The sequence below is a fragment of the Bombina bombina genome, chromosome 3 (assembly GCF_027579735.1).
Source record: "Bombina bombina isolate aBomBom1 chromosome 3, aBomBom1.pri, whole genome shotgun sequence".
Lineage (NCBI taxonomy): Eukaryota > Metazoa > Chordata > Amphibia > Anura > Bombinatoridae > Bombina > Bombina bombina.
In genome coordinates, this window is record NC_069501.1 from 198884875 (window position 1) to 198912311 (window position 27437).

The window sequence follows — 27437 nt, forward strand, 5'->3', positions numbered from 1 at the left end:
TATTTTTAAAGTTTTAAGATAGAAAATAAGTACAGCTAATAGGTCATATTTTAAAGTCAATAAAAGATTCTATATATATATATATATATATATATATATATATATATATATGCATTTTTTTTTTAAAAAGATATAGAAGCAACCTATAGGGAGAACACTCAGCAATTATTTCAGAGACCCCAATGGATCAGAAACACTTGGGGATCCCTTTAAACCTATTTTAAAAATATGTTATATTTGCAAAACTGTAAAAAATAGACCACTAGTAGAATATAGGATAATTACAAATATTTTCAGTATAAGATTCCTACAAGCCAGTTATTAACAGTGCATTGGGCATTTTGTAGTGTCACCATTACTATATTTAATCAGGTTACGCACAAATAACAAACATTATGGCCATATAAGATGTGTTTATTAGTATTACAGTTGATGGTGTGTGTTGTCAAATAGGAATTAGAAGATATCGCACTAAGCATTGCATTTAATGTTTTCTTTAATGGAGCAGATATATGGCACGGCAACAGGCGCTGAACCAGCGCTGACAAATTTTATCTATGACGTAAGGTGGGAGTGTACCTAAACGCTGTCTTCAAAAGTACAGCTGGTAAGGTGGGCGGACATCAAGCCTCTGACGAAGCGGTTGATTAACGTGAAATGCGTAAGGCCACGCCCACCTTACGTCAATCTCGATACACACGCTGGAGTAGAGTTCTGTGTAATTCACAGAGATCCACAGCGTTTCTTTACAGCTCCAAATAGAGCGATATTCATTCAATTTTGAAGTGGTATTACAGCACTGATAAGGAGAACAGGACAGTCTGTGTATTCAACCGGGACAACGAACGGATTTGGATACTCGAGCCTGGGATCACAGCTTGGTGATATACCGGTTATAAGTGGGGACACTTTGAATATCCATCTGCTTCAACTTACCTCATTTGATTGAGGTTTTACTTGTGAGTAGGGATTACCCTAAAAGTTGTTTGTTTTTTATATGTTTGTATTAAATTAAATTGATCTGCACCATGAGAGGTGTCTCTGTGCGCTTGTTTTTTTAGATATTCGCAGCTGTACCTCATCACCCAATCAGAACCCTGAGTGGTTTTTTGACGAGCAGCACTGATTTCATCTCTCCTGGAAATTTTGTCTCTGTAACATCAACTAAAGGATAAGACTTTGCTTTTGTAATTCTAAGTTTATTATTGTGTTACACACAGATTTTATATTTCAGATAAGTAGTCTTAACCTTGCAAGTTATATTTTTGTGACCACACTGCTGTTTATTGTTCATCATTTAATAGCTTGCTACTTACATCCCAATTGTGAAACACTGTATTTTTGTGATCATTTTTTGAAAGTGTGCGCAACTCAGTTTGCATTAGTGTAATTCACCTGGTGAGTCCGCTATTGCAATATTTAGTTTGAAATATATATATATATATATATATATATATATATATATATATTTATATATATATATATATATATATATATATATATATATATATATATATATATTCTCTAAGTGTACCCATGTTTAGTAACAAAAAACACAATTTATGCTTACCTGATAAATTTATTTCTCTTGTGGTGTATCCAGTCCACGGATCATCTATTACTTGTGGGATATTCTCCTTCCCAACAGGAAGTTGCAAGAGGACACCCACAGCAGAGCTGTCTATATAGCTCCTCCCCTAACTGCCATATTCCAGTCATTCGACCGAAACAAACCGAGAAAGGAGAAACCATAGGGTGCAGTGGTAACTGTAGTTTAAATCTAAATTTTGACCTGCCTTAAATGACAGGGCGGGCCATGGACTGGATACACCACAAGAGAAATAAATTTATCAGGTAAGCATAAATTGTGTTTTCTCTTGTAAGGTGTATCCAGTCCAAGGATCATCCATTACTTGTGGGATACCAATACCAAAGCTAAAGTACACGGATTTAGGGAGGGACAAGGCAGGCACTTAAACGGAAGGTACCACTGCCTGTAGAACCTTTCTCCCAAAAACAGCCTCCGAAGAAGCAAAAGTATCAAATTTGTAAAATTTTGAAAAAGTATGAAGCGAAGACCAAGTCGCCGCTTTGCAAATCTGTTCAACAGAAGCCTCGTTTTTAAAGGCCCAGGTGGAAGCCACAGCTCTAGTGGAATGAGCTGTAATCCTTTCAGGGGGCTGCTGTCCAGCAGTCTAATAGGCTAAGCGTATGACGCTTCTTAGCCAGAAAGAAAGAGAGGTTGCCGAAGCCCTTTGAACTCTCCTCTGTCCAGAGTAAACAACAAACAAAGTAGATGTTTGACGAAAATCTTTAGTAGCTTGTAAATAAAACTTTAAAGCACAGACTACGTCCAGATTATGTAAAAGACGTTCCTTCTTTGAAGAAGGATTAGGACACAATGATGGAACAACAATCTCTTGATTGATATTCTTATTAGATACCACCTTAGGTAAAAACCCAGGTTTTGTACGCAGAACTACTTTATCTGTATGGAAAATTAGATAAGGAGAATCACATTGTAAAGCAGATAACTCGGATACTCTACGAGCCGAGGAAATAGCCATCAAAAACAGAACTTTCCAAGATAAAAGTTTGATAGCTATGGAATGAAGAGGTTCAAACGGAACCCCTTGAAGAACATTAAGAACCAAGTTTAAGCTCCATGGAGGAGCAACAGGTTTAAACAAAGGCTTGATTCTAACCAAAGCCTGACAAAATGCCTGAACGTCTGGAACATCTGCCAGACGCTTATGTAAAAGAATAGACAGAGCAGAAATCTGTCCCTTTAAAGAACTAGCTGATAATCCTTTTTCCAAACCCTCTTGGAGAAAAGACAATATCCTAGGAATCCTAACCTTACTCCATGAGTAATTTTTGGATTCACACCAATAAAGATATTTACGCCATATCTTATGGTAGATTTTCCTGGTGACAGGCTTTCGTGCCTGTATTAAGGTATCAATGACTGACTCGGAGAAGCCACGCTTTGATAAAATCAAGCATTCAATCTCCAGGCAGTCAGTCTCAGAGAAATTAGATTTGGATGATTGAAAGGACCTTGTAATAGAAGGTCTTGTCTCAGTGGCAGAGTCCATTTTGCATACCAGGTCCTGCGTGGCCACGCAGGCGCTATCAAGATCACTGATGCTCTCTCCTGTTTGATTTTGGCAATCAGTCAAGTGTCATGTCTGAGGTCTTGTCAGTTTGTCTGCCCCTTTAAATTTGAACCCTTTATAAGGCTCCTCCTAACTAAATCCTGTGCTCTGTGATTTGATCCTTATGCTGAGTATCCTGGCTTGTGCTGAAGCAATCTACATGCTCTCTGGATCTCTACCTGAGCCTACTTACAGGAACTCACCAAAATCTATTTCCTGCAACTTTTTGTTATTTCTTATGCTTGCTACAAATACCTTTTTGTCTCCTCAGCATTTACTTAAGCTTTTAGGCTTACAGCTCACAGATTGTGCTTTTCAGAATTCCTCTGCCGTGCCTGTCAGCAGCTCCTCTGCTATACTCACAGCCTGCACTTCCTGTTTGGCGATACGGGACTCCAGGTAACTGCTGCTTTTCCTCTAGCAGAATCTTTCACCAGACCACAGGATTAAAGGTACTGAATATTCCTTTGGCATTACCATTTTGAAAGTGTTTTCTGGACTCATCAGGTTTTATTGCAAACTTGTATCTTATATGCTGTGAACTGAACTTATCATTGAAATCTGTGCCTATGTACATTCACTCCAGGAAAAGGCTGCATTTCTCATATATGTGACTCTATTTTCCGATACTCCTACAAGTGAACTGACTTATTAGCTTAAGTAGAAGTATAAATATTCTACCTATTCTTCAGTATTATATGCTAGTTTCATTTTTGTCTCACTCTTGCCTGTTAATCCTTATATACAGGCACTAATATCCTTTTCTCCTCTGTTCAGCAAGTATTGGATTCAGCTTTCACTAATTGAGCTAATCCTTTCTGCAGAGTTGAGAATTCCTTTTTATCCTATACTGGGCCCTCAGTCTAGGATCAGAATAGGGGATTGTGACTTAACAGCCCCGATATTTGTGAGACTGAGTGGTAACCTAACCAATTCCCTGTATTGATTCTTACATATTACAGAGCCCAAAAAGAAAAAGAAAAGGGAATTAGTATGGAGTTAGCAGAACTCACTAATAAAGTATCTGCATTAGCTCAGAACATGGATATACTAATCCAAGGCATTAGAGAGATCCAGTCTGAGAATCAGTATCTCAGAACAGTCATTAGAGACAACATTGACAACGGACCCTCCATGCCTGAATCACCCCCTGATCCTCAAGTCTGTCCCCCAGAGAGATTTTCAGGGGATAGAAATCAGTTCAGAGACTTTAAAAATTCTTGTCTCCTTTTCTTCTCATTGAAACCTAAGACTTATCCTACTGAACGTACAAAAGTTCTTACTGTTATTTCATATCTGAAAGGAGAACCCAAAGCTTGGGCTACCAATTTTTTTTGAGAATAATGATCCAATTCTGGATTCTCTACAACAGTTCTTTGAGAAAATGTCTTTCCTCTATGAGGATAAAAATAAACAGAATACAGCTGAAAATGCACTTAAGGCATTAAAACAGAATAGAAGACCTGCTGAGGATTATGTCTCTGATTTCAAAAGGTGGGCACCTGACACCATGTGGAATGAGGCAGCATTGCTATACCAATTCCGTACTGGTCTTTCAGACATTGTTAAGGACGAATTGGCAAGGGGTCCTCTCCCCTCTACTCTCGATGGACTTATGTCACATGCTGTCACTATAGATCGGAGGATTCGTGAACGTAAAAGTGAGAGAGGTTATGCAGAACAGCCATGGAGAAAGTCACCTATACCATCCTATACTCCTCCTGTTGCCCGCACTGCTGATGAACCAATGGAGATTGCTTTTACTAAAGGTCCTTTGACTACAGAAGAAAAGAACAGAAGAAAGGCCAATAATTTGTGCTTATACTGTGCTTCCAAGGCACATACAGTAAAGGACTGTCCTATTCTCCAGAAACAAAAGGGTAAGAGTAGGTCTTCAGTAGTAGTTTGTACTCAACACTTTTCACTTATTACTCATTGTAACCTCTCTATCTCTTTACAGTGGGAGGGACAAAGAATCCAGACACAGGCCATTATTGACTCCGGAACCACGGGCAATTTCATTGATAAAACTTTTCTTGATAAATATCACATTCCATTAATAAAACGTATTGATTCACTAGCCATACGTGTGATTGATGGTTCTTATTTATCTTCAGGTCCTGTCACCCATAAGACTGTACCACTGCTCATGACCACTACTTCTGGTCATAGAGAGTCTATATCCTTTGACATTATAGCATCACCCCTGTTTCCTATAGTTCTAGGTCTACTCTGGTTGCAAACACACGAACCTCAGATATCTTGGAGAAATTCACAAGTTCTCTTCAATTCTACATTTTGTTCTAAATCCTGTTACCTGCCAACACATATACTTAACACATCCATTGAGACTCCTGTTATTCCTAAGACATACTCAGACTTTATGGATGTTTTTGACAAAACTGAAGCAGAAAACTTACCTCCACACAGGTCATGCGACTGCCCCATAGAATTGTTACCTGGTTCTGATATCCCATACGGACATATATACCCTCTTTCTGAGCCAGAATTAGTACACTTGAAACAATATCTCGATGACAACTTACAGAAGGGCTTTATTAGGCCATCCACATCCCCAGCTGGTGCGGGTATGTTCTTCGTCCGTAATAAAGATAACACGTTAAGACCAATTATTGATTACCGAGAGCTCAACAAAAGAACCAAGAAGAACAGATACCCTCTGCCCCTTATTCTAGAAATCATAGAACGATTACAAGGGGCGACTATTTTCACTGAACTCGATCTGAGAGGGGCGTATAATTTAATAAGAATCAAAGAGGGACACGAATGGCTGACGGCGTTTCGAACAAGGTATGGCTTGTTCGAGTACGCTGTCATGACATTCGGTTTATGTAATGCACCAGCAACTTTTCAGTGCTTTATTAATGATTTATTTAGAGATCTACTTGACGTATGTATGATTATTTATCTTGACGACATACTGATTTACTCCAAAACTGAAGAACAACATACTATACATGTACGCACTGTTTTACTCCGACTTAGACAAAATTCACTTTATGCTAAACCTGAAAAATGTATTTTCAATACGGATACTATATCTTTTCTGGGTTATTCAATTTCTCCTTTAGGCATACAGATGGAACAAAAAAAAATAGAAGCTATAACTTCTTGGCCTACGCCAACTAACAAGAAGGACATACAGTGTTTCATTGGTTTTGCTAACTTTTATAGAAGATTTATCAGAAATTTCTCTTCTATTGCTAAACCTATCACTTCTTTAAGTGGTAATTCATCAACATTCCATTGGACCCCTCAAGCAGAACAAGGTTTCTTTTCAAGAGTTATGACATCCCCAGAACTGAACTACTCCATTGGAGAAAAAGAACTCCTGGCCATAAAATCTGCCCTTGAATTTTGGAGGCATCTCCTGGAAGGTACAACCATTCCTTTTTTGATTTACACCGACCATAAAAACTTGGAATACCTTAAAACCAATAAAACATTATCGGCACGTCAAATCAGATGGAGCTTATTTTTCAGTCGTTTTGATTTCCTTATTACATACAGGCCTGGATGCAAAAATGGTAAGGCTGATTCTCTTTCCAGGAAAGTTTTAAGACCTTCATATTCCAACACAACTGGTAGTGTCATTCCCCAAAGTAAATTTATTGGTTTAGCTTTGGATTTCACTACTAACCTCCAGTCCTCTCAAAAACAAGATCCCGACTTACCTCTGCCTTACCTTACCAAAAATAAGGATGGTCTGTATTATCATGATGGAAAGCTCTACATACCCTCAAATCTACGAAAAGAGATCATACATTCTGTCCATGAATCCGTTATATGTGGTCATCCTGGATTCCGTAGAACCAAACATCTCCTACAAAGGGATTTCTGGTGGCCCTCCATGTCATCTGATGTTGATAAACATATCAAAGCTTGCACTATTTGTGCTATGGCGAAACCATCCAAGGCAGCTCCATATGGTTTACTCTTATCTCTACCAGTGGCTGATAGGCCTTGGAAAGACATTGCTATGGATTTCGTGGTAGAACTTCCTAGCTCTAACAACCATAACTGCATCATGGTGGTCGTCGATTTGTTTTCCAAGATGGCTCATTTTGTACCTTGTCATTCCTTGCCTACAGCCTCTGAAACTGCAAAACTTTTTCTTTCTCATATTGTTAGGTTGCATGGACTTCCAGATACCATAACATCAGATAGAGGTTCTCAATTCACCTCAAACTTCTGGACTCAACTATGTATCATTTTAAAAATACAGCGCAGACTCAGCTCTTCATATCACCCCCAAACAAATGGACAAACGGAGAGAACAAACCAGACACTTGAGCAATACTTACGCTGTCATTGTGCTTTCTTACAGAATGATTGGTTGTCTTTACTACCTACTGCTGAATTTGCTTTTAATAATGCAGTTAATGCTTCTACAAAAGTTTCACCATTTTATGCAAATTACGGTTTCCATCCTAGATTTCATTTATATCCCAGAGAAGACACCATCTGTCCCTTGGTCAATGACACAATAAACGAATTATCTCAACACTTTCGGATCATTCAGGACAATCTTAAAACATCTCAACAACAACAGAAGACCTTTTATGATTTACGCAGGAGGCAACCTCCTGCTTATGTAGTTGGTGATATGGTTTGGTTATCGACTAAACATCTGCATCTGAAGGTTCCTACCAAGAAACTGGCTGCCTTATATATTGGTCCGTTTAGGATATCTAGGGTTATTAATCCCAACGCTGTCACTTTGGAATTGCCGGACTCCATTCCAGTGCACCCCACCTTTCCTGTCTCGCTCCTTAAGCCCTCTACAGTTGGGGCTCCTCCCTTCTCTAGTTGTGCTCTCCCGATTTCTGATATTTTGCTTCCAGAATATGAGATTCAGGACATTTTGTATTCCCGTTTTCATCTCAATGAGCTGCAGTATCTCATCCATTGGAAGGGGTTTTCCCATGATGAGGATTCTTGGGAACCCTCCACAAATCTGACGGCTCCTCGCTTGGTCTCTCTCTTTCATCGAAGGAATCCTGATCGTCCTAGGCCCTGAGCCTCGGAGTGGCTCCTTTGGGGGGGGGGGGGTTCTGTCATGTCTGAGGTCTTGTCAGTTTGTCTGCCCCTTTAAATTTGAACCCTTTATAAGGCTCCTGTGCTCTGTAATTTGATCCTTATGCTGAGTATCCTGGCTTGTGCTGAAGCAATCTACATGCTCTCTGGATCTCTACCTGAGCCTACTTACAGGAACTCACCAAAATCTATTTCCTGCAACTTTTTATTTCTTATGCTTGCTACAAATACCTTTTTGTCTCCTCAGGATTTACTTAAGCTTTTAGGTTTACAGCTCACAGATTGTGCTTTTCAGAATTCCTCTGCCGTGCCTGTCAGCAGCTCCTCTGCTATACTCACAGCCTGCACTTCCTGTTTGGCGATACTGGACTCCAGGTAACTGCTGCTTTTCCTCTAGCAGAATCTTTCACCAGACCACAGGATTAAAGGTACTGAATATTCCTTTGGCATTACCATTTTGAAAGTGTTTTCTGGACTCATCAGGTTTTATTGCAAACTTGTATCTTATATGCTGTGAACTGAACTTATCATTGAAATCTGTGCCTATGTACATTCACTCCAGGAAAAGGCTGCATTTCTCATATATGTGACTCTATTTTCTGATACTCCTACAAGTGAACTGACTTATTAGCTTAAGTAGAAGTATAAATATTCTACCTATTCTTCAGTATTATATGCAAGTTTCATTTTTGTCTCACTCTTGCCTGTTAATCCTTATATACAGGCACTAATATCCTTTTCTCCTCTGTTCAGCAAGTATTGGATTCAGCTTTCACTAATTGAGCTAATCCTTTCTGCAGAGTTGAGAATTCCTTTTTAACCCATACTGGGCCCTCAGTCTAGGATCAGAATAGGGGATTGTGACTTAACAGCCCCGATATTTGTGAGACTGAGTGGTAACCTAACCAATTCCCTGTATTGATTCTTACATCAAGGGAGCAGAGGAAACGGTGGAAACACTTAAGCCAGGTTGAAGAACCAAGGCGCTGCTAGAGCATTTATCAGCGTCGCTTCTGGGTCCCTGGACCTGGATCCGTAACAAGGAAGCTTGGCGTTCTGGCGAGACGCCATGAGATCCAGTTCTGGTTTGCCCCAACAATGAATCAATTGAGCAAACACCTCCGGATGGAGTTCCCACTCCCCCGGATGAAAAGTCTGACGACTTAGAAAATCCGCCTCCCAGTTCTCTACACCTGGGATATGGATCGCTGATAGGTGGCAAGAGTGAGTCTCTGCCCAGCGAATTATCTTGGAGACTTCTAACATCGCTAGGGAACTCCTGGTTCCCCCTTGATGGTTGATGTAAGCCACAGTCGTGATGTTGTCCGACTGAAAACTGATGAACCTCAGGGTTGCTAACTGAGGCCAAGCTAGAAGAGCATTGAATATTGCTCTCAATACCAGAATAGTTATTGGAGGGAGTTTCTCCTCCTGAGTCCACGATCCCTGAGCCTTCAGGGAGTTCCAGACTGCACCCCAACCTAGAAGGCTGGCGTCTGTCGTTACAATTGTCCAATCTGGCCTGTGAAAGGTCATACCTTTGGACAGATGGACCCGAGATAGCCACCAGAGAAGAGAATCTCTGGTCTCTTGATCCAGAATTAGCAGAGGGGACAAATCTGTGTAATCCCTGTTCCACTGACTGAGCATCAGTGTTAATTTCGTCGACTAAAACTAGACTAAAATGACTATAAAACTAAAGAAATTCTGATGACTAAAATACGACTAAAACTAAAATGGCATTTTAGTCAAAAGACTATGACTAAAACTAAATCAAAATGACATTTTAGTCAAAAGGCTATGACTAAAACTAAATCAAAATTTGCTGACAAAAACATTTTATGCAAGGTGTTATAATCAATCCATATCTAATTACTGCTCTTTAGTCAAATTTACGAAACTTAATTTTATTAATTTTAAGATAAAGACATGTTATATACCACAACAGTTAAATCTGTATTGCATGTTCAAACCTTAATACCATAAATAAAAACAGGTTAATAAACCTTTACTCCAGGAGTATATAATGAGTTTAGAAGTTCCAGAGCAGTGCTAATATCGTTGCCGAAATTTTTTCGAATCTGTGATCAATTGATTCTTTCTATAGAAATAAGCATAACCCACCAGTATGGGTTTAAGTTATGATGTGCCTGTGCTAGCTGCAGAAACTTTTTGTTGTGTTGAGTTACTTGATTCTTGTTTTAATTATTAACAGAGAACTGTTAAAGTTTTTATATTAGGTAATATGTGCAATACAGCCAATACAGTTTACAGTTTTGTTTTTTATATTTTAAAGTTGCACTTCTGTTTGTTTATGAAACTTGGTTTTATTTAATTTTAAGTTTAAAGTGAAGGTCAATTGTTGCTCTTATCAATACACCATGTTAAAATTTATGTAATAAATATTGAAGTCGCTAACTTTATAAGTCTAAATAACGAATCCATTTCAAATAAAATGTATTTTTAATATGCCTCCGTTACCGCGATTAGCTCCGCCCCAACCACACTTCCTTATTCATATGTTATGACGGTGCTTTTTTTCTTACAAGCGGACTACGCTTGTGCACCCGTGTTTATTTTGAACTGTGCATGCGTATCGTCAACCCAATAGCGCATGCGTTTCTTCAACCCATGTAACTTTGTATTCAATGTATGAACAAAATAGTAACATTCATTGCTACGCAAGTCTATCAGTCACTGAGTCGCAAGATTTGAAAGCTGCTAATTATGTAATATATGTAATTATAATATAAAATTTAAAACATCATTGTAAATCTTCTTTTTCTACTGCCTTTATCTACTATCTGACTAACTTTAGCGATAACAAAAATATATATTGAAATCAACTTTTCTTTTACACATTTATATCTGCTAGCTAATTTTCGAGGATACGAGTCAGCGTTGATGTTTATTCAATGTATCAACAATTGTGAGAGCGGACAACGCATGCGCTAAACATGAACGTGCATGCCGATGATGACACGCAGTTTGTTTAAACGCATGCGCATAAGGTTGCAATGACAAAACCAAAAAGGGGCTGGACGCCACGGGGGTAAACACTAGATTCGAGAGAAAAAATGTCACTCAATATCGGCAGTATCGCGGGCGGATTATACAGGTGAAACGGAGCAGATTGAAAACGATAAAAATAAAACTTTTAATTGTGTTTATATATAATTTGATGAATGAACATCATACTGAATTTAGGTAACATATTTAAAAATTATAACCAAAACACCAGACTTGACCTTCACTTTAATAAAGATGTTATATATCACGACGACTAAATCTGTGTCTGTATTGCATATTTAAACCTTAATACCATAAATAATAACAGGTGTTATGTTTACTCTTGGAGTATATAATCAGTTTGCAAATTATAGAGAAATGCTTAAATAATGCATTACACTTTAACTAAACCCCTTAGATTTTAGTCGACTTAAATCTACTGGAGATTTAGTCGACTAAAATCTACTGGAGATTCAGTCAACTAAAACTAGACTAAAACTAAAACAATTTGGATGACTAAAATACGACTAAAACGAAAATGGCATTTTAGTCAAAAGACTAAAACTAAGACTAAATCGAAATTTCCCGTCAAAATTAACACTGCTGAGCATGCATATTTGCAGCGGTCTGAGATGTAGGCGCGCAAATGGTACTATGTCCATCGTCGCTACCATTAAGCCTATTACTTCCATGCATTGAGCCACCGAAAGGCGCGGAATAAAATGAAGAACACGGCAAGAGTTTAGAAGCTTTGATAACCTGGATTCTGTCAGGTAAATCTTCATTTCTACAGAATCTCCTCGCGGTCTTAGGACCGCCAGAAGCGACCCCAGAACCTTTGTAAAAATTCTTGGGGCTGTAACTAACCCGAAGGGAAGAGCCACAAATTGGTAATGCCTGTCTAGAAAGGCAAACCTTAAGAACCGATGATGATCTTTGTGTATCGGAATGTGAAGGTAAGCATCCTTTAAATCCACTGTGGTCATGTACTGACCCTCCTGGATCATAGATAGGATGGTCCGAATAGTTTCCATTTTGAAAGATGGAACTCTGAGGAATTTGTTTAAGATCTTTAGATCCAAAATTGGTCTGAAGGTTCCCTCTTTTTTGGGAACCACAAACAGATTTGAATAAAATCCCTGTCCCTGATCCTTCTGTGGAACTGGATGGATCACTCCCATAACTAGGAGGTCTTGCACACAACGTAAGAATGCCTCTTTCTTTATCTGGTTTACAGATAAACGTGAAAGGTGAAATCTCCCTTGTGGGGGGGAAGCTTTGAAGTCCAGAAGATATCCCTGAGATATAATCTCCAACGCCCAGGGATCCTGAACATCTCTTGCCCACACCTGGGCAAAGAGAGAAAGTCTGCCCCCTACTAGATCCGTTACCGGTTAGGGGGCCGTTCCTTCATGCTGTCTTAGAGGCAGCCGCAGGTTTTTTGGCCTGCTTGCCTTTGTTCCAGGACGGCTTGGACTGAGCAAAAGTTTCCTCTTGTTTTGTAGCAGAGGAAGTTGATGCTGCACCTGCCTTGAAATTTTGAAAGGCACGAAAATTAGACTGTTTGGCCCTTGATTTGGCCCTGTCTTGAGGAAGGGCATGACCCTTACCTCCAGTAATGTCAGCAATAATTTCCTTCAAACCAGGCCCGAATAGGGTCTGCCCCTTGAAGGGAATGTTAAGTAATTTAGACTTTGAAGTCATGTCAGCTGACCAAGATTTAAGCCATAGCGCCCTACGAGCCTGGATGGCGAATTCAGAATTCTTAGCCGTTAGTTTAGTCAAATGAACAATGGCATCAGAAAAAAAAGAGTTAGCTAGCTTAAGTGCTCTAAGCTTGTCAAGTATTTCAGTCAATGGAGTAGTTGTCTGTAAAGCCTCTTCCAGAGACTCAAACCAGAACGCCGCAGCAGCAGTGACAGGAGCAATGCATGCAAGGGGCTGCAGGATAAAACCTTGTTGAATAAACATTTTCTTAAGGTAACCCTGTAATTTTTTATCCATTGGATCTGAAAAAGCACAACTGTCCTCGACAGGGATAGTAGTACGCTTTGCTAAAGTAGAAACTGCTCCCTCCACCTTAGGGACCGTCTGCCATAAGTCCCGTGTGGTGGCGTCTATTGGAAACATTTTTCTAAAAAAAGGAGGGGGGGAAAACGGCACACCGGGTCTATCCCACTCCTTAGAAATAATTTCTGTAAACCTTTTAGGTATTGGAAAAACATCAGTACACACCGGCACTGCATAGTATTTATCCAGTCTACACAATTTCTCTGGCACTGCAATTGTGTCACAGTCATTCAGAGCAGCTAAAACCTCTCTAAGCAATACACGGAGGTTCTCAAGCTTAAATTTAAAAGTAGAAATATCCGAATCAGGCTTCCCTGAGTCAGAGATATCACCCACAGACTGAAGCTCTCCTTCCTCAGCTTCTGCATATTGTGACGCAGTATCAGACATGGGCCCTAAAGCGTCTGCATGCTCTGTATTACGCCTAATCCCAGAGCTATCTCGCTTTCCTCTGAATTCAGGCAGTCTGGCTAATACCGCTGACAGTGTATTATCCATGACCGCCGCCATGTCCTGTAAAGTAATCGCTATGGGCGTCCTTGATGTACTTGGCGCCATTTTAGCGTGAGTCCCTTGAGCGGGAGTCAAAGGGTCTGACACGTGGGGAGAGTTAGTCGGCATAACTTCCCCCTCGTCAGAATCCTCTGGTGATAAATTTTTTAAAGATAAAAACTGATCTTTATTGTTTAAAGTGAAATAAATACATTTAGTACACATTCTCATATGGGGTTCCACCATGGCTTTTAAACATAATGAACAAGGAGTTTCCTCTATGTCAGACATGTTTGTACAGACTAGCAATGAGACTAGCAAGCTTGGAAAACACTTTAAATCAAGTTAACAAGCAATATAAAAAACGTTACTGTGCCTTTAAGAGAAACAAATTTTGTCAAAATTTGAAAAACAGTGAAAAAAGGCAGTTAAACAAACGAAATTTTTACAGTGTATGTAACAAGTTAGCAGAGCATTGCACCCACTTGCAAATGGATGATTAACCCCTTAATGCAAAAAACGGATTAACAAAACAAAAAAGACGTTTTTAAACAGTCACAACAACTGCCACAGCTCCACTGTGGCTTTACCTTCCTCAATACACGACTTTTGAAGCCTTTAGAGCCCTTCAGAGATGTCCTATAGCATGCAGGGGACTGCTGAGGGAAGCTGAATGTCTCTGTCTATAATTTTAACTGCGCAAAAAAGCGCTAAAATAGGCCCCTCCCACTCATATTACAACAGTGGAAAGCCTCAGGAAACAGATTCTATGCAAAAATCAAGCCAGCCATGTGGAAAAAAACTAGGCCCCAATAAGTTTTATCACCAAAACATGCCAGCAAACGTTTTATATAGTACATTCATAAGAGTATATATCTCTGATAGTAAGCCTGATACTAGTCGCTATTAAATCACTGTATTTAGGCTTAACTTACATTAATCCGGTATCAGCAGCATTTTCTAGCAATTCCATCCCTAGAAAAACTTAAAACTGCAAATACCTTATTGCAGGATAACCTGCACGCCATTCTCCCTCTGAAGTTACCTCACTCCTCAGACATATGTGAGAACAGCAGTGGATCTTAGTTACTTCTGCTAAGATCATAGAAAAACGCAGGCAGATTCTTCTTCTAAATGCTGCCTGAGATAAAATAGTACAACTCTGGTACCATTTAAAAACAATAAACTTTTGATTGAAGAAAAAACTAACTATATTTTACCACTTTCCTCTTACTACCTCCATCTTTGTTAAGAGTTGCAAGAGAATGACTGGAATATGGCAGTTAGGGGAGGAGCTATATAGACAGCTCTGCTGTGGGTGTCCTCTTGCAACTTCCTGTTGGGAAGGAGAATATCCCACAAGTAATGGATGATCCGTGGACTGGATACACCTTACAAGAGAAATACATGCTAATTTATATTAGATAGCCCACATCATATGAACAAATAGTTTATTAAGGCTAGGAAATTATGAGTGCATTAAATAGATATTTTATAACGATATACAGTCGTATGCAAAAGTTTAGGCACCCCTGACAATTTCCATGATTTTCATTTATAAATAATTGGGTGTTTGGATCAGCAATTTCATTTTTATCTATCAAATAACTGATGGACACAGTAATACTTCGGTAGTGAAATGAGGTTTATTGGATAAACAGAAAATGTGCAATATGCATCAAAATGAAATTAGACAGGTGCATAAATTTGGGCACCCCAACACAAATATTGCATCAATATTTAGTAGAGCCTTCTTTAGCAGAAATAACAGCCTCTAGACACTTCCTGTAGCCTGTAATGAGTGTCTAGATTCTGGATGAAGGTATTTTGGACCATTCCTCCTTGCAAAACATCTCCAGTTCAGTTTGGTTTGATGGTTGTTGAGCATGGACAGCCCGCTTAAAATCACCCCACAGATTTTCAATGATATTCAGCTCTGGGGACTGGGATTACCATTCCAGAACATTGTACTTGTTCCTCTGCAAAAATGCCAGGGTAGATTTTGAGCAGTATTTTGGATCATTGTCTTGTTGAAATATCCAGCTCCGGCGTAACTTCAACTTTATGACCGATTCCTCAACATTATTCTCAAGTATCTGCTGATATTGAATAGAATCCATGCAACCCTCAACTTTAACAAGATTCCCAGTACTGGCACTGGCCACACAGCATAATGGAACATCCACCAAATGTTACTGCGGCTAGCAAGTGTTTGTCTTGGAATGATGTGTTCTTTTGCCGCCATGCATAACACCCCTTGTTATGAGCAAATAACAATCTTTGTTTCATCAGTCCACAGCACCTTCTACCAAAATGAAGCTGGCTTGTGTAAATGTGCGTTTGCATACCTTAAGCGACTCTGTGGCGTGTGTGCAGAAAAGGCTTCTTCCACATCACTCTCCCATACGCTGAATTGTTGAACGATGCACAGTAACACCATCTGCAGCAAGATGATGTTGTAGGTCTTTGGAGGTGGTCTGTGGGCTGTTTTTGACCGTTCTCACCATCCTTTGCCTTTGCCTCTCTGAAATTTTACTTCTGGCCTTAACAAGAACTGTGCCTGTGATCTTCCATTTCCTCACTATGTTCCTCACAGTGGACACTGACAGCTTAAATCTCTGGGATAGCTTTTGTAGCCTTCCCCTAAACCATAATGTTGAACAATCTTTGTTTTCAGGTCATTTGAGAGTTGTTTTGAGGCCCCCATGTTGCCACTCTTCAGAGGAGAGTCAAAGAGAACAACTTGCAATTGGCCACCTTAAATACATTTTCTCATGATTGGATGCACCTGTCTATGAAGTTCAAGGCTTAAAGGGACATGAAACACAATTTTTTTCTTTCCTGATTAAGATAGAGCATACAATTTTAAACAACTTTCTAATGTACTTCTATTATCTAATTTGCTTAATTATCTTGATATACTTTGCTGAAAAGCATATCTAGATAGGCTCAGTAACTGCTGATTGGTTGCTGCACATAGATCCCTGGTGTGATCGGCTCACAAATGTACATTGCTATTTCTTCAACAAAGAATATCTAAGGAAAGTAGCAAATGAGATAATACAAGTAGATTGGAATGTTGTTTAAAATTGTATTCTCTACTTGAATCATGAAAGAAAATTTTTGGGTTTAGTGTCCCTTTAATGGGCTCACCAAACCAATTGTGTGTTCCAATTAATCAGTGCTAGGTAGTTACAGGTATTCAAATCAACAAAATGACAAGTGTGCCCAAATTTATGCACCTGTCTAATTTTGTTTGATGCATATTGCACATGTTCTGTTAATCCAATAAACCTCATTTCACTACTGAAATATTATTGTGTCCTTCAGTTATTTGATAGATCAAAATGAAATTGCTGATCCAAACACCCAATTATTTATAAATGAAAATCATGGAAATTGTCAGGGGTGCCTAAACTTTTGCATACGACGGTATGTGTATGTATGTATGTATGTATATATATATATATATATATATATATATATATATATATATATATATATATATATATATATATATATATATATATATAAATATATATAAATATATATATTTATTTATATACATATATACTAAAGAATCAAGTGTTTATTTGTCAATTTACCTGCGAGACTGTGAAACACAGGTTCACGGGCACAAAGTCGAATATGATCGGCGCTAATAAGACTCTATAGATGAGTAGAAAGAAAGAAAGAAAGAAAGAAAGAAGCATCCAACTAGTAGCAGTTACCCATCATATACAAATACAAATTGCTGATCCAAACACCCAATTATTTATAAATGAAAATCATGGAAATTGTCAGGGGTGCCTAAACTTTTGCATACATCTGTATACTATATATATATATATATATATATATATATATATATATATATATATATATATATATATATATACACTAAAGAGTGTTTATTCGTCAATTTACCCGCGAGACTGTGAAACACAGGTTCACAGGCACAGAGTCGAATATGATCGGCGCTAATAAGACTCTATCGGCTAGATTACGAGTTTTGTGTTAGAGGCTATGCGGTGCTAACGAGCAGTTTATGCTCACCGCTCACTTACAGACAGCGCTGGTATTACGGGTTTTTACAAACCAGACAAGAAGTGAGCGTTGAGCAAAATTTTGCTCATTACCGCACTCCAATACCAGCGCTGCTTACGTTAGCGGTGAGCTGGTGTAACGTGCTCGTGCACGATTTCCCCATAGGAATCAACGGGGAGAGCCGGCTATAAAAAAGTCTAACACCTGCAAAAAAGCAGCGTAAAGCTCCTTAATGCAGCCCCATTGATTCCTATGGGGAAATACATTTTATGTCTACACCTAACACCCTAACATGAACCCAGAGTCTAAACACCCCTAAACTTACACTTACTAACCCCTAATCTGCCGCCCCCGACATCGCCGCCACCTACATTATACTTATGAACCCCTAATCTGCTGCCCTCAACATCACCGAACCCTACATTATATTTATTAACCCCTACTCTGCCGCCCCAAATGTCGCTGCCACTATAATAAACATATTAACCCCTAAACCGCCGCACTCCCGCCTCGCAAACATTAGTTAAATATTATTAACCCCTAATCTGCTGGCCCTAAAATTGCGCCACCTACCTACATTTATTAACCCCTAATCTGCCGCCCCCAACGTCGCCGCCACTATACTAAATGTATTAACCCCTAAACCTAAGTCTAACCCTAACCCTAACACCCCCTAACTTAAATAGAATTAAAAGAAATCTAAATAAAAATTCCTATCATTAACTACATTATTCCTATTTAAAACTAAATACTTACCTATAAAATAAACCCTAAGCTAGCTACAATATAACTAATAGTTACATTGTAGCTAGTTTAGGATTTATTTTTATTTTACAGGCAAGTTTGTATTTATTTTAACTAGGTAGAGTAGTTATTAAATAGTTATTAACTATTTAATAACTACCTAGCTAAAATAAATACAAAGTTACCTGTAAAATAAAACCTAACCTAAATTACAATTACACCTAACACTACACTATAATTAAATGAAATACAATTAAATAAAATTATCTAAAGTACAAAAACCCCCACTAAAATTACAGAAAATAAACAAATTACAAGATTTTTAAACTAATTACACCTAATCTAATCCCCCTAACAAAATAAAAAAGCCCCCCCCCCCCCCCCAAATAAAAAAAAAGCCCTACCCTACACTAAATTACAAATAGCCCTGAAAAGGGCCTTTTGCGGGGCATTGCCCCAAAGTAATCAGCTCTTTTACCTGTAAAAAAAAAAATTACAACCCCCCAAACATTAAAACCCACCACCCACACAACCAACCCTACTCTAAAACCCACCCAATACCCCCTTAAAAAAACCTAACACTAACCCCTTGAAGATCACCTTACCGGGCCAAAGTCCTCAACGAAGCTGGGAGAAGTCTTCATCCAAGCCAGGCGAAGTGGTCCTCCAGACGGGCAGAAGTCTTCATCCAGACGGCATCTTCTATCTTCATCCATCCGGCGCGGATCGGGTCCATCTTCAAGACATCCGACGCAGAGCATCCTCTTCATCCAACGGCTAAGACTGAATGAAGGTTCCTTTAAATGACGTCATCCAAGATGGTGTCCCTTCAATTCCGATTGGCTGATAGAATTCTATCAGCCAATCTGAATTAAGGTAGAAAAAATCCTCAGCCAATAGGATTGAAGTTCAATCCTATTGGCTGATGCAATCAGCCAATAGGATTGAGCTGGCATTCTATTGGCTGTTCCAATCATCCAAGCCGGACGAAGTGGTCCTCCAGACGGGCAGAAGTCTTCATCCAGACGGCATCTTCTATCTTCATCCATCCGGCGCGGAGCGGGTCCATCTTCAAGACATCCGACGCGGAGCATCCTCTTCATCCAACAGCTAAGACTGAATGAAGGTTCCTTTAAATGACATCATCCAAGATGGTGTCCCTTCAATTCCGATTGGCTGATAGAATTCTATCAGCCAATCGGAATTAAGGTAGAAAAAATCCTCAGCCAATAGGATTGAAGTTCAATCCTATTGGCTGATGCAATCAGCCAATAGGATTGAGCTGGCATTGTATTGGCTGTTCCAATCAGCCAATAGAATGCAAGCTCAATCCTATTGGCTGATTTTTCTACCTTAATTCCGATTGGCTGATAGAATTCTATCAGTCAATCAGAATTGAAGGGACGCCATCTTGGATGACGTCACTTAAAGGTACCTTCATTCAGTAAGAAGACTCCGGATGAAGAGGATGCTCCGCGTCGGATGTCTTGAAGATGGACCCGCTCCGCGCCGGATGGATGAAGATAGAAGATGCCGTCTGGATGAAGACTTCTGCCCGTCTGGAGGACCACTTCGCCCGGCTTGGATGAAGATTCTCCCGGCTTCATTGAGGATTTCGGCCCGGTTGGATGAAGACTTCTCCCGGTAAGGTGATCTTCAAGGGGTGTTAGATTTTTTTAAGGGGGTATTGGGTGGGTTTTAGAGTACGGTTGGTTGTGTGGGTGGAGGGTTTTAATGTTGGGGGGGGGGGGATTTGTAAATTTTTTACAGGTAAAAGAGCTGATTACTTTGGGGCTATTTGTAATTTAGTGTAGGGTAGGGCTTTTTTTTTATTTTGGGGAGGCTTTTTTATTTTGTTAGGGGGATTAGATTAGGTGTAATTAGTTTAAAAATCTTGTAATTTGTTTATTATTTTCTGTAATTTAGTGTTTTTTTTGTACTTTAGCTAATTTTATTTAAATTGTATTTAATTTAGGGATTAATTTAATTATAGTGTAGTGTTAGGTGTAATTGTAACTTAGGTTAGGTTTTATTTTACAGGTAAATTTGTCTTTATTTTAGCTAGGTAGTTTATTAAATAGTTAATAACTATTTAGTAACTATTCTACCTAGTTAAAATAAATACAAATTTGCCTGTAAAATAAAAATAAACCTAAGCTAGCTACAATGTAACTATTAGTTATATTGTAGCTATCTTAGGCCTAGATTTGGAGTTTGGCGGTAGATGGGTTGTTAACGCTACGCAGGCTTTTTTCTGGCCGCACCATAAAATTAACTCTGGTATCGAGAGTCCAAAAAAATGCTGCGTTAGGCTCCAAAAAAGGAGCGTAGAGCATTTTTACCGCAAATGCAACTCTCGATACCAGAGTTGCTTACGGACGCGGCCAGCCTCAAAAACGTGCTCGTGCACGATTCTCCCATAGGAAACAATGGGGCTGTTTGAGCTGAAAAAAAACCTAACACCTGCAAAAAAGCCGCGTTCAGCTCCTAACGCAGCCCCATTGTTTCCTATGGGGAAACACTTCCTACGTCTGCACCAAACACTCTAACATGTACCCCGAGTCTAAACACCCCTACCCTTACACTTATTAACCCCTAATCTGCCGCCCCCGCTATCGCTGACCCCTGCATTATATTATTAACCCCTAATCTTCCGCTCCGTAAACCGCCGCAACTTACATTATCCCTATGTACCCCTAATCTGCTGCCCCTAACACCGCCGACCCCTGTATTATATTTATTAACCCCTAACCTGCCCCCCACAACGTCGCCGGCATCTTCTTACAATAATTAACCCCTAATCTGCCGACCGCAAAGCGCCGCCACCTACGTTATCCTTATGTACCACTAATCTGCTGCACCTAACACCGCCGACCCCTATATTATATTTATTAACCCCTAATCTGCCCCCCTCAACGTCGCCGACACCTGCCTACACTTATTAACCCCTAATCTGCCGAGCGGACCTGAGCGCTACTATAATAAAGTTATTAACCCCTAATCCGCCTCACTAACCCTATCATAAATAGTATTAACCCCTAATCTGCCCTCCCTAACATCGCCGACACCTAACTTCAATTATTAACCCCTAATCTGACGACCGGAGCTCACCGCTACTATAATAAATGGATTAACCCCTAAAGCTAAGTCTAACCCTAACACTAACACCCCCCTAACTTAAATATAATTTACATCTAACGAAATTAATTAACTCTTATTAAATAAATTATTCCTATTTAAAGCTAAATACTTACCTGTAAAATACATCCTAATATAGCTACAATATAAATTATAATTACATTGTAGATATTTTAGGATTAATATTTATTTTACAGGCAACTTTGTAATTATTTTAACCAGGTACAATAGCTATTAAATAGTTAAGAACTATTTAATAGTTACCTAGTTAAAATAATAACAAAATTACCTGTAAAATAAATCCTAACCTAAGTTATAATTAAACCTAACACTACCCTATCAATAAATTAATTAAATAAAATACCTACAATTACCTACAATAAAACCTAACACTACACTATCAATAAATAAATTAAATACAATTCCTACAAATAACTACAATTACATAAACTAACTAAAGTACAAAAAATAAAAAAGAACTAAGTTACAAAAAATAAAAAAATATTTACAAACATAAGAAAAATATTACAAAAATTTTAAACTAATTACACCTACTCTAAGCCCCCTAATAAAATAACAAAGACCCCCAAAATAACAAAATGCCCTACCCTATTCTAAATTAATAGAGTTAAAAGCTCTTTTACCTTACCAGCCCTGAACAGGGCCCTTTGCGGGGCATGCCCCAAGAAGTTCAGCTCTTTTGCCTGTAAAAAAAAACATACAATACCCAAGCCCCCCAACATTACAACCCACCACCCACATACCCCTAATCTAACCCAAACCCCCCTTAAATAAACCTAACACTAAGCCCCTGAAGATCTTCCTACCTTGTCTTCACCTCAACAGGTATCACCGATCCGTCCTGGCATCCGGTGCTGAAGAGGTCCAGAAGAGGCTCCAAAGTCTTCCTCCTATCCGGCAAGAAGAGGACATCCGGACCGGCAAACATCTTCATCCAAGCGGCATCTTCGATCTTCTTCCATCCGGTGCGGAGCGGGTCTATGTTGAAGCAGCCGACGCGGATCCATCCTCTTCTTTCTGCGTCTCCCGACGAATGACGGTTCCTTTAAGGGACGTCATCCAAGATGGCGTCCCTCGAATTCTGATTGGCTGATAGGATTCTATCAGCCAATCGGAATTAAGGTAGGAATATTCTGATTGGCTGATGGAATCAGCCAATCAGAATCAAGTTCAATCCGATTGGCTGATCCAATCAGATTGAGCTCGCATTCTATTGGCTGATCGGAACAGCCAATAGAATGCAAGCTCAATCTGATTGGCTGATTGGATCATCCAATCGGATTGAACTTGATTCTGATTGGCTGATTCCATCAGCCAATCAGAATATTCCTACCTTAATTCCGATTGGCTGATAGAATCCTATCAGCCAATCGGAATTCGAGGGACGCCATCTTGGATGACGTCCCTTAAAGGAACCGTCATTCGTCGGGAGACGCAGAAAGAAGAGGATGGATCCGCGTCGGCTGCTTCAACATGGACCCGCTCCGCACCGGATGGAAGAAGATCGAAGATGCCGCTTGGATGAAGATGTTTGCCGGTCCGGATGTCCTCTTCTTGCCGGATAGGAGGAAGACTTTGGAGCCTCTTCTGGACCTCTTCAGCACCGGATGCCAGGACGGATCGGTGATACCTGTTGAGGTGAAGACAAGGTAGGAAGATCTTCAGGGGCTTAGTGTTAGGTTTATTTAAGGGGGGTTTGGGTTAGATTAGGGGTATGTGGGTGGTGGGTTGTAATGTTGGGGGGCTTGGGTATTGTATGTTTTTTTTTACAGGCAAAAGAGCTGAACTTCTTGGGGCATGCCCCGCAAAGGGCCCTGTTCAGGGCTGGTAAGGTAAAAGAGCTTTTAACTCTATTAATTTAGAATAGGGTAGGGCATTTTGTTATTTTGGGGGTCTTTGTTATTTTATTAGGGGGCTTAGAGTAGGTGTAATTAGTTTAAAATTGTTGTAATATTTTTCTTATGTTTGTAAATATTTTTTTATTTTTTGTAACTTAGTTCTTTTTTATTTTTTGTACTTTAGTTAGTTTTTTTCATTGTAGTTATTTGTAGGAATTGTATTTAATTTATTTATTGATAGTGTAGTGTTAGGTTTTATTGTAGGTAATTGTAGGTATTTTATTTAATTAATTTATTGATAGGGTAGTGTTAGGTTTAATTATAACTTAGGTTAGGATTTATTTTACAGGTAATTTTGTTATTATTTTAACTAGGTAACTATTAAATAGTTCTTAACTATTTAATAGCTATTGTACCTGGTTAAAATAATTACAAAGTTGCCTGTAAAATAAATATTAATCCTAAAATATCTACAATGTAATTATAATTTATATTGTAGCTATATTAGGATGTATTTTACAGGTAAGTATTTAGCTTTAAATAGGAATAATTTATTTAATAAGAGTTAATTAATTTCGTTAGATGTAAATTATATTTAAGTTAGGGGGGTGTTAGTGTTAGGGTTAGACTTAGCTTTAGGGGTTAATCCATTTATTATAGTAGTGGTGAGCTCCGGTCGTCAGATTAGGGGTTAATAATTGAAGTTAGGTGTCGGCGATGTTAGGGAGGGCAGATTAGGGGTTAATACTATTTATGATAGGGTTAGTGAGGCGGATTAGGGGTTAATAACTTTATTATAGTAGCGCTCAGGTCCGCTCGGCAGATTAGGGGTTAATAAGTGTAGGCAGGTGTCGGCGACGTTGAGGGGGGCAGATTAGGGGTTAATAAATATAATATAGGGGTCGGCGGTGTTAGGGGCAGCAGATTAGGGGTACATAAGGATAACGTAGGTGGCGGCGCTTTGCGGTCGGCAGATTAGGGGTTAATTATTGTAAGTAGCTGGCGGCGACGTTGAGGGGGGCAGGTTAGGGGTTAATAAATATAATACAGGGGTCGGCAGTGTTAGGGGCAGCAGATTAGGGGTACATAAGTATAACGTAGGTGGCGGTCGGCAGATTAGGGGTTAAAAAAAATTTAATCGAGTTGCGTCGATGTGGGGGGACCTCAGTTTAGGGGTACATAGGTAGTTTATGGGTGTTAGTGTACTTTAGGGTACAGTAGTTAAGAGCTTTATGAACCGGCGTTAGCCCAGAAAGCTCTTAACTCCTGCTTTTTTTCTGCGGCTGGAGTTTTGTCGTTAGAGCTCTAACGCTCACTTCAGAAACGACTCTAAATACCGGAGTTAGGAAGATCCCATTGAAAAGATAGGATACGCAATTGACGTAAGGGGATCTGCGGTATGGAAAAGTCGCGGCTGAAAAGTGAGCGTTAGACCCTATTTTGAGTGACTCCAAATACCGGCGATAGCCTAAAACCAGCGTTAGGAGCCTCTAACGCTGGTTTTCACGGCTACCGCCAAACTCTAAATCTAGGCCTTAGGGTTTATTTTATAGGTAAGTATTTAGTTTTAAATAGGAATAATTTAGTTAATGATAGTAATTTTATTTAGATTTCTTTTAATTTTAAGTTAGGGGGTGTTAGGGTTAGACTTAGATTTAGGGGTTAATAACTTTAATATAGTGGCGGCGGCGGCGTTGGGGCGGCAGATTAGGGGTTAATAAATGTAGGTAGGTGGCGGCGAGGTTAGGGACGGCAGATTAGGGGTTAATAATATTTAAAGAACAAAAAATCCAGCAAACCTTCCAGGCGTAATTCAAATATAAATTTATTAGGAAAACCGTGCCAACAATAAAAAGTTTATAAACAAAGTCCCAGCATCCTAGGAAAGTAAATACAAGGACCATGTATTTACTTTCCTAGGATGCTGGGACTTAGTTTATAAACTTTTTATTGTTGGCACGGTTTTCCAATAAATTTATATTTGAATTACGCCTGGAAGGTTTGCTGGATTTTTTGTTCTTTATTCTATGGTCATCCTGCCAGCTTAAACCTCAGCGTTTCCAGGACCAGACGTGTATTCTATCTGAAGTTCGGAGTGGTTGAGGACGTCATCGGTACACGCCTCAGTTTGGTAAGGCTTACCGCACAGGGATCAGAAGATTGAACGGACACCGCCAGCGCTCACCCTATGTAAAGAGCACCTGTGGTGAGACATTGAGGACTGCATCGGCCCGGGGACCCACACGACAGTGAAGACTCGCTGCAAGTTTCAGTGGTGAACGATCCGTTGGCCGTTCTAAGGACCCGACTGCCAGGAGGATAACTGGTGCTGGGGTGAGTGTAACCGCTGCTTCCCTATGATTGCTTGAACTGCCTAAGAGGATAAACGGTGCAGGGGTGCTTATGACTGCTGCTTTTCCCTGCTCTGACTGGTGCTTATGACTGCTCTTTACTTTAAATACAGTTTACCACTAACAAGGTCTTGAGCTGTTTAAAGGGGGACATCCTGCAGAAAGGTTAATAATATTTAACTAGTGTTTGCAATGTGGGAGTGCGGCAGTTTAGGGGTTAATATATTTATTATAGTGGTGGCGATGTCCGGTTCGGCAGATTAGGGGTTAAAATTTTTATTTTAGTGTTTGCGATGTGGGAGGGCCTAGGTTTAGGGGTTAATATGTAGTTTATGGGTGTTAGTGTACTTTTAGCACTTTAGTTAAGAGCTTTATGCTACGGCATTGTAGTGTAAAACTCTTAACTACTGACTTTAAAATGCGGTACCAGTCTGGACAGGAGAGGGTCTACCGCTCACTTTTTGTCAGACTCGTAATACCGGCGCTATACAAGTCCCATTGAAAAAAGAGGATACGTAATTTACGTAAGTGGATTTGCGGTATTTCCAAGTCTGGCCAAAAAAGTGAGCGGTACACCTGTACCTTCAAGACTCTTAATACCAGCGGGCGTTAAAAAGCAGTGTTAGGACCGGCCAACGCTGCTTTTTAAGCCTAACGCAAAACTCATAATCTAGGTGTATAGATGAGAAGAAATAAAGAAATAAGCATCCAATTAGTAGCAGTTACCTATCATATACAAATACAACAAAAATAAGGACAAAAGTTCCAGCACACTAGTAGAGGTAAAACTAAGTATACACTGGTTCAGACCTGAGACATAATATCAGCAATGTCCCACGTAAAAAGTCTATAAATAAAAACTCAATTATATATTGATAGGATATATATATATATATATATATATATATATATATAAAACATGGAAGGGAACTGCACTCCAAGACCGGACCAGGCACACATCCTGTGACTCAGCAACATCCAGCCCTGGGTGCTAAATAGCACTCCAAAAAAGCTGTGATGTCACCAGAGCCACAGGCAGTTAACCCCAGTCCGGAATGGGTGCAAGAAACAAGGGGGGTTACAAACAAAAAGTAATACAACACATAGAAACACAAAGCACTCACCAGCTAGCTCACAGCTAAGATAAAATCACAACTGGAAAGGTTAGTTACCGCATCTGGCCAAATGGGAAAGCTCAGGCACCACGTCAAGGTCCTTTCCATTGCCTGAGTCCCTAACACAGCCACACCATCATGCAAGCTCACAAAGCCAAACAGACTGAGAACAAAGAAGGGGTGCACAGGTGGATGTAATCACCCAGAGAAAATACAAAACATGGAAAGGAACTGCACTCCACACGCGTTTCGCCACTCTTGATAAAGCCACCAAGAGTGGCGAAACGCGTTGATGGTGATACCTAAGAAAGAATAACAGACATTCCCAGTTTCCAATACCAACGGGTACGGAGGATTGCAAAGGATACAAGTGGGACTATTTCCACAAGCTGAGGA

The 27437-nt window shown here is 39.5% G+C and overlaps 1 protein-coding gene and 1 long non-coding RNA gene across 3 annotated transcripts in view; one reads left to right on the top strand and one right to left on the bottom strand.

Annotated features, from left to right (window-relative positions):
* Positions 1–27437, bottom strand: part of PIR (pirin) — a 211451-nt gene that overhangs the window by 168300 nt on the left and 15714 nt on the right. The gene's annotated exons all lie outside the window — the stretch shown is intronic.
* Positions 4965–5240, top strand: LOC128653034 (uncharacterized). Its single transcript, XR_008401328.1, has 2 exons — positions 4965–5038; positions 5119–5240. It is a non-coding gene; the product is annotated as an uncharacterized LOC128653034 (long non-coding RNA).